The sequence below is a fragment of the Mauremys mutica genome, chromosome 3, assembly GCF_020497125.1.
Source record: "Mauremys mutica isolate MM-2020 ecotype Southern chromosome 3, ASM2049712v1, whole genome shotgun sequence".
Taxonomy (NCBI): domain Eukaryota; kingdom Metazoa; phylum Chordata; order Testudines; family Geoemydidae; genus Mauremys; species Mauremys mutica.
Window position 1 is genome coordinate 89,561,941 of NC_059074.1, and position 7,896 is coordinate 89,569,836.

Below are 7,896 nucleotides of genomic sequence, written 5' to 3' on the forward strand. Positions count from 1 at the left end.
CGGCAATAACTGGAGAGGAATCACACTACTCTCTGTTGTAAGGAAAATCACCTGTAGTGTGAATATAAGAGGCAATGGATTCAAAGCTTAGGGAAGAACAGGCTGGATTCAGGCCCAAAAGATCATGTGCTGATCAGATAGTCTCACTTAGGACTATCATTGAAGAATGTGTAGAATTTATTTTACTGAGTACTTAATTTTTCAGTGTGCCATAAGTTGCCTCAGTGAGGATGTTGCATTGTCAGAGATATTAAGAGAGAAGTCAGGAGCTAGATAGGTTACAGAAAAAAAAAAGAAAGCACAAATCAGTAGCAGAGACAGGATTAAACCACTGCAGTTCTTGGATCCCAGAAACCTTAGATTTCTGGCTATATAAATAACCTGCAAGGTGAAAATGTGGCAGCCTCGGATAAATTTAAGGTACACAATTAACCTAAAAATCTGTGGTTTTATAAAAATTGTTCTTGCTGCAAGTAACTCTAAAAATCACTATATCTGAAAAGGTTTAGAATAAGTATTTATAAAATATTTTATCCTGTTTTTAAAAATATCATGTTTTTTGTGTCTTTGCCAGCACTTTCTGTACAGTCAGTGGCATTATTGTGCTTCCTTTATTGTACAGATCCTCATGCACATGTGTACATGTATACTGTATACAGGTGATAGTACCGTTGATATCAATGGTATTATTCACCGTTGTAAGGTTAAGCACATGAGTAAGTGTACTTAAAATCAGGTCCTCACGTTTTTTCCAATTTTTTACATGGGTCTTTCACACAGCAAGAGAGGAGCAAATACATTTAAAAATCTTGGGAAATGTGATAGTAAAAAGCACAAAAATTAATAGGAAGTGCACTTTCAGGAGTATTACCTGAAAAGAATTTAAACTTTAATAAATAGATTAAATTTTAAGTTCCTTTTAAATACAAACACTGTTAAGTCAGCAGTAGTTATTTATTTATGTGTAGTTTGGAATTGTGAGGGAAAATATGGTGGGCTTACAACTTTGGCCAGGCTTTTAGGCCTAAACTTTGGATAAACTCGTTTCTAGGCTGTGTTGAACTTTGGTTCAGCTTGTCTCTGTGTATAAGGGGCAGAGAGGAGGGGGAGAGAGTGATGAAAGAGTGATGGAAAGTTGCTTCTGTGTGTCAAGAGGTAAAAGGAGTCACAGTGGAAAGTTCCCAAAATGGAACAATGGCTTCGTGTGTATAAAGGGCATGAGGGGGCAGAGTGATAAAGTCCTCAGGTAGCATAATTTTCAATAGCCAGGCTTATGAAATATATAACCACAACAGTTGTGTTAGAAAGGTCGCTGACCACAAAAAAACAGACAGTAAGTAACAGGCGGGGCCTAGTGGGAGAGACGCGTGGTTTTGCTTTTGTCCTATATTAATTTTGCAATATATTCCAAATAAGGTAATTAATACGGAAGTACATGTAATTTATCTGTGGTTTTAACCTTTATAAGCTAGCTAGAAATTTACGGAAGGCAGAGCAGCTTGCGACCTTGCATGGGGCCATGCTGACTCTCCTTGCATATATGCTCGTATGAAATAAAGGAGCCTCAGGCTGTCTGATCCAAAATCAACCGTGTGGTCAATTTTTCCACAACAATTTAGGGGCTCGTCCGGGATCCACAGATGACTTCCCCAGACCGGAGGACCGCGGGCAATCTCCCACCAGACCCAGGGCCCATTTGAAAGGTAAGAGACCTTTTGAAATCTCTATTGTGGGTTTCTGGTGGAGGATTTGCCCGTAGGCTCAGGGTTGGGTGAGTTGCACGCTGGATCTGAACCTTTTGCTGACAGACATGCCTGACGTCCTTCTGTTCTGTTTTCTTCCCCAGGAAGAGCCACTGGGTGTGGCTAAATAGGCCTCTGTACTGTTCTGTGTGCCAGTGTGGAAGTGAAGGTCAGTAGATCAGTGTGAGTGAGGGTCACAAGAAGATTCCCTGTGTCCGCCCCTTTGTGGGTCAGTAATGGGCCCTGACCAGGATAAGGCTTCCTCTGCATGGCATGCCCGGCGAGGGACCTGTCTGGGTCTAAGTTTGTGTGACCCTATCCTTTTCCTCCATCCTCGGATGGTCCCTGAGCTCTGTTTGATCCTCTGGACTGGAGTGAGGCGCATTATCCGCTCCAGAACCAAGATCGAGGGAGATTCCCGTTTCCGTAACCTCCTTCCCTTTCCCTCCCATCCCCGCCTGAGGGCGGCTAAATGAGCCACTGACGGGTCCAAATGTCCTACTGGAAACAACAGAGTAAGAGGCACCATTCTCTCTGAGACTAGCCGATGCTCTTTGCTGGAAAGGGCTGTAGACAGTCGTGAATGCCCTAAACAAGCCTTCCCTGTGTGAAAGACCTGAGTGAAAGTGATCCGATCTGTTAACTGGGAAAATGGAGGCCGGTGAGTCAAAAGGGATCACCGTCCCGCCAAAAGGGCACACCTGAGTATTGTATGTATTCAAATTGCAGTCCTTTCAGAGAATGGGATCCCCACAAAGCCAGTTCGATACATATTTTAATTGGTATGAAGAAACAGAAAAAATGGTACCACACAATTAAAAGAGATAAAAAGAGAATTGGCAAAAAATTTAAATTCAACCCAGCTGGCAAGAAATATTAAGCAACAAAAGCCCCTTACGTTCACCCTCAGACGGTGTCTCCCCGTGCTGAGGAAATATTCCCCTTGCACCAATTCCTGGGCATTGACGCTTCGGGTCAGGAGACCTTGGTGTCTGTGCATGCACCTTGGTCTCCCACGGAATTGTGTAATTTAATAAAAAAAATTCTGAAAATAAAAGAAGACCCTGTTAAATTCCAAGAAGAATTAAAAACTGTCATGTACTGTTATAACCTGGGCAGACTTAAACCAACTCTTGAAGGGAGTCCTGCCCAGGAAAACATTAAATCTGCCTTTATCAGGCAGCCCGATGGCCGATGGAGGACCCAGACCATGATCAGGACAAAATAAATAGGATTAGAAACAGGCTGTGGGAAGCAATTCTCCCAGTTTGCCCAAAGAAAGCAGATTGAGCCAAAATTAGCACCTGTAAATCAAGTAAAGAAAAGAATCTAAATGAAATTTTAGCAGCTACCCAACACCATCACCGCCACATTGAAACTAAGTTAATGACCCTCCAGTTCCAGGACATGCAGGGACCCTGCAATAGCCACCCATTGTGGGGGAGAGGGAAAAGGCCAAACCACTGCTTACCTCCCCAGGACCCAGTGATGGCGCATGTCACTATTGCAAACAGATGGACCATTGGAAAAGGGAATGTCCCACTGCCCTGGCCGCTCCACAAGCAGTAGGGGTGGGCAACGTTCTTGTGCCCCACCCCATCTCTTCACCTCTGACCATTTATGTCGGTCCTCTGTCTAACTATTATGCTTTCCTCCTCAGTTCTTGTTTACTAGATGACCTTTTGGGAAAAGTTTTGCTGTGTAAATTAAATTGTACAATCTGCTGTACCCCAAATGGTGTGCATCTGGACGTGCCTGATCCCGCTCACAATAAGGTCTTGGCAGTTTTGCAGAAGGACACTCTAAAAGAGAAGATTGACCCCAGCCCTTCCTCGTTGCAACAGGAACTGCTGGTTAAGGTCTCTCCCTCCCTGTGGGCCTTGTGAGCGGATCATGCTAACCAAGTTGAGTGCATTGGGTCTGCCCTACCCGTTAAGATTCACTTAAGCCCAGCAAGACCACTTCCCAAAGTGCAGTGAAATCCTCTCTCAAACTAGACTGAGGAAGGAATTTAACCTGTAATGCCTCCTTAATTCAACAAGAAGTCATTATTCCTAACGTCAGTAAGTGTGACTTCCCTATTTTACTGTGCTGTTCGTGCTGTTGTTCTCCCTATCTTTCCCGTTGTCCGTAGCCCTGCTGCTATCCTGTCTTACAATGCACCGATGCTGAGGGGTTGTTACCGCCTCAAGGGAAGATTGTATTAAGTCCGGACATAGAGAAAAGGTTATTATTAAATAAGATGCATCTAGATGTAATGTGTGTATGTAAATAGGTGTGTATAAATAAATAAAAGGAGGGTTAATCAAAAAGCCCACCATCCTTGCTAAATTGATAGTGAAACAATGCCTAGGTAAAGGTAATAATAGGAGATATGCCAATCTCCTAGAACTGGAAGGGACCTTGAAAGGTCATCAAGTCCAGCCCCCTGCCTTTACTAGCAGGACCAATTTTTGCCCCAGATCCCTAAGTGGCCCCCTCAAGGATTGAACTCACAACCATGGGTTTAGCAGGCCAATGCTCAAACCACTGAGCTATCCCTCCCCCCCCATGGAAAGAAATAATGCTCAAACCACTGAGCTATCCCTGTGCCCATGGAAAGAAATAATGCAGCAAGAAAAAAGGATTGGGCCCAGACAAGCAGGCAAAAAGTTAATTCTGTAGTTATTGGAGGGAATTAAGCAGTGAAACTATGTATAAATGTTAAAAGAAGGTGTTATGAAAAGAAAAAATCTTGGTTTCTTTGCAGTCATTCCTTTGGGAATGTCTGTAGATAATCCAGGCAAGAGGTTATTTAAGTAAAATCATTTGACTATGAAAAAGTTAGTCAAATTTGCTAAAGAACACTCCTGGTGTGTACAATCTTAGTTTTATAAGTTTAAAATAAATTGATGTTGTTTAGGGGTTGCAAAACCGAGAAATATTTTTGCCAAACAAAAAGAAACTAGTATTGTTTAATTTTGGTATTTAGTATTTAATCTTTAAGGTAACTTAATGCGTTACAAGATTTAAATTGTTGTTTTCTTAATATAAAAAGCCCCCCAAAGTTGTATCTGCAGCAGGGCAGTTGAGGCCAGGAGAAGGGTAAACGATTTTAAATCTGTTTTGGTAACAAATAGCAGATAGAAGCTGTAGTGAGTATCCCACACTAAGCCTTAAGGTGACTCTGTGTAATCACCAGTCACTTTGCCAGAGGGGAGCCAAAGTGGATTGTATTTTCCGTTTCAAATCAGCATGTGTTTAAAAGCAAAAGTTGAAAAAATAGAAGCCATTAAAACCTGACCTGCCTATAAAACAATTACAGGAAAATATGGGGAATAATTTAAGTAATTCCTCAGTTTTGCCTGCAAAGGGTATTTGTTAAAAAAAAAAAAAAGGAATATTTTAAGAAAAGCTGATACCAACTGAAAAGTTGCAAATTGTTTGTGAAGTGATTGCTGGGTACACCTTACACCTTGATCACCTTTGGTGCTCCCCGGACGGTTGCGCCTCAGGTGCTCTGGCCCTATTTGCTTGCGTGCATTACCGGATGGCACGCATGAGCAAAGGGGGTGTTGATTGCTGCAGTTAAATAAGACTTTACCTCTGTGGCCCAGCACTACTGCCAACAACATAATGTTGGTAAAGCTGTCAAGGTTAGGCAGACAGCACATCCCCCTCCCTGGGGACCCTTTTGTAAATATTCAGATTGATTTTATTCAAATGTTTAAATGTTGTAATTGTAACCATGTGTTAGTTTTAGTAATGTATTTCCTTGTAAAAAAGGCAAATGCCAAAACTGTTGTAAAACTGTGGCATACCTGTAAGTAGCAACAGTGATTGTGAACCTAATTTTACTGGATCAATTATAACAAGTTATGTGCAGCTTCACTAATAAGGCCACATGCCCTTTGAAGGCAATTCCCAATCGAAAGACCGGACTCAGCCCTCATAACATTTCTACCAGGGCACTCAGTGCAACTACCGACAGTGCCCTGCTGGCCCTGGCTCATATGGACGTTCGTTTAATAAATAACATGATGCTTAATTATTGCCAGTCACTAATGAAATGTGTTAGGTCTTTTTATATACAGTAGCTTTGCCACTTGCTGAAACCAGAAGACTGGGTCTACATGGAGGTCCATCAGCAAGGAATTGCCCTGGCCCCGTGCTGAAAGACCCTCATCAAGTCCTGTTAATTACCAACACTGCTGTGAAGTGCCAAGAATTGACTACCTGCCCATGTTTCTGACTGTAATGGCGCTCCAACTGATGACCAGTCTATCTTTCCTTCTGGTGGTGTTGCTCCTTTTGGACAGCAGGAGTGAAGGACAAGGTAAAAGAGCTGGTAACCTCTCCTTTGTCTGCTGACAGACCCACTGTGCCTTTGAATCTTGCTAAGAAAACAACCTCTCCACCTGAGGACATAATAAAGCCTCCAAGCAAGCAAGGTGATTGTGCTAGTAACCTCTCCCTTGCTGCCTCACTCCCGGACACCTAAGTGAATTAAGACTACGAAATCTTGAAGAATAGCTTGCGGAAGCTAGCCAAAACTACCTGAAAATGAAACTTTTAATGTTCCTCAGCCTCTCCTCCTTAATGAACTTAGGGTGGGGATGGGAAAGTAAAATTTTTCTAGATCTTAGCCAATCAGTAGCCTCACTAGTAAATAATCAAACATATACCCAAAGAGTCTGTTCTGCCACTGAAGATTTTACCTGTACTGAAAATTATTCCCGTAACTAATGATTTATCCTGTACCATATTGCAATATACCCCTACTTATACCATTCATATTAATGCCCCTCTGCCCTTTGTAAAGGTGTTTAACCAACAGATGTGGTATAATATTTCACAGAGGAGAGATGTGTTAGGACATCGGTGGACTGTAATTAATGCCACACTAGGGACCATCAGGTTCATGCTGCCCTTGTCCAGTTTTCGGGTCACCGCTATTTACCATAATTGTTCAAAGAGGGCTGCCCTCAAAAGGCTTGGGCTTCTCCTAAAAAAAAGAAAGAAACTTGGCTGAACACTTGTGGGATGGGGCTAATGGCGCCAGCTGCAATTTGGAATATCCACATAAGCCAAAAGCATGAGAAAAAAAATTAGGCCAATTGAAAAAGGCCTCTGGTCTTACTTCTGGAGCACAGTTAACTCAGGTGCAGGCTGGAGTGGGTGAATTGCACGTGATTTCAGCCCTTAGTTCTATAACCCAGAAGTTGCTGACAGAGATGGTATTAAATATCACTGATGCTGGGAAGGCATTGCAGTGGGACTTGGCATGTTACCAGGCCTGGCCCACTGCCCTTACAGACACTTCAGGAATACCATCTAATCTGTGGCCATGGAGGCATACTTGGAAATTTTCTGGGTGGAGGTTTGGACAGTTACAGTGCTCCTTCCAAGCCTATGGACTGGTCAAAGGGATGTGGGCCCCCCGAATCCTACGTGGTCCATGGGGAAACTGTACGTGGAATTGGGTGATTCACTGAGACATTTGGGAATCAAGCCACCTGATATGCCTAGCCAATTCATAGTCAGTGCTCCTAAAATAACAACCAATATTTGGATTGGGATAGGAAACCAATGGACACTCTCGCCATTAGAACCCCCACAGCTTCAGTGTGTACGTAAACTGAAGCCAGGAGAAGTTGTCACAGTTAATGACGGCATTTGTTGGAAAAGTATAGGACAAGAAACTTCCCTGACACGACACTACTATTCAGAGCTAATGACAGTTGTGTGCTCGTACAGGCCACAATATTACAAGACATGCATTTTAATCTCACCACTGCTGCAGGCTGTCATATCTTGAATTGGCCTACCAAAAAAAATGTTGCAATCAGTCCTTCAGTCTCAGATACCCTATAATTGAACTACCCTAATGCCTGACTGGTTCCAGAATTTGCTAGCAGTCTTACCAGAAGTACAGAAAAATTCTGAACTTCAATGGCAAATTCACATACGCCAGAATATATATCAAATGGAAAAGAACGCTTTTCACACAGCCTATAGGGTGTCTGCTTTATGTACTAAATATGATGCTTTGTGTTTTGTGACTAAAACCATTTAGTAATCTCAACCTCATCACCTTATTGCCATAGGAATGTTATTGCTTTTATTATTATTTGGTATGAGTAATAGATGCATTTATCATTGCCTGCCCAGTCCT